The sequence below is a fragment of the Geospiza fortis genome, unplaced genomic scaffold (assembly GCF_000277835.1).
Source record: "Geospiza fortis unplaced genomic scaffold, GeoFor_1.0 scaffold70, whole genome shotgun sequence".
NCBI classification, from domain to species: Eukaryota; Metazoa; Chordata; class Aves; order Passeriformes; family Thraupidae; genus Geospiza; species Geospiza fortis.
In genome coordinates this window covers 6,785,495-6,786,039 of record NW_005054317.1, presented here as the reverse complement: position 1 = coordinate 6,786,039, position 545 = coordinate 6,785,495, and the positions used below count along the sequence as shown (strand labels likewise).

Genomic DNA, 545 nt, shown 5'->3' with positions numbered 1-545 from the left:
AGCAGAGAGTTAGCGTGTGCAGTTGCTATGCCAACAGACTCCTCTCCTCCGCAGACACACACTGGGGGTGTCCTCCATGCCGTGGTTAGAAGGGCGAACAGGAAGGCTGGTTCTGGCAAGAAAAAGATCCCATTGTTTTCCTAGGGCTGCCTGGACTTTGTGCAGCTGGCCAGACCATGCCTTCTCGGAGGAAGGGAACCACAGCAGGAGTCAAGTGCAACAGATTTAATTTATTGGAAAAATAGTCTTTGCATTTCATGCTCTGTTGTTTTTTCCAGCTTGAGGCACACTCCTCAATAAGAGAAATGAAGGTGTCTCAACGTTCCCAAGAGTCCAGATGGTAAGCAAAATGTGCCAGGAGTCAGCCCTGGGATGCCCATGGACAGCTGCAGCCCGCTGGGCTCCTCCGTGTTCCTGATCATCTCCGTGTGTGTGGCCACTGTCATGCTGGGCAGCCTCTGGATGCTGCTGCGTGACGAACCCACCTGACCAACTGTACCACCTGTGATTAGTTGGCCGAGTTCTCCAGGCACGTGGTCTACTGG

The 545-nt window shown here is 53.2% G+C and overlaps 1 protein-coding gene across 3 annotated transcripts in view; it reads left to right on the top strand.

Annotated features, from left to right (window-relative positions):
- Positions 1–275: 275 nt before the first annotated feature.
- PLXNB1 (plexin B1) overlaps positions 276–545 on the top strand; it is a 55,706-nt gene continuing 55,436 nt past the window's right edge. For 2 of the 3 annotated variants that reach the window (XM_031056334.1, XM_031056335.1), the window contains exon 1: positions 282–545. The gene's annotated coding sequence lies outside the window, so the exon portion shown is untranslated. The other variant, XM_014306713.2, reaches the window with a different exon arrangement.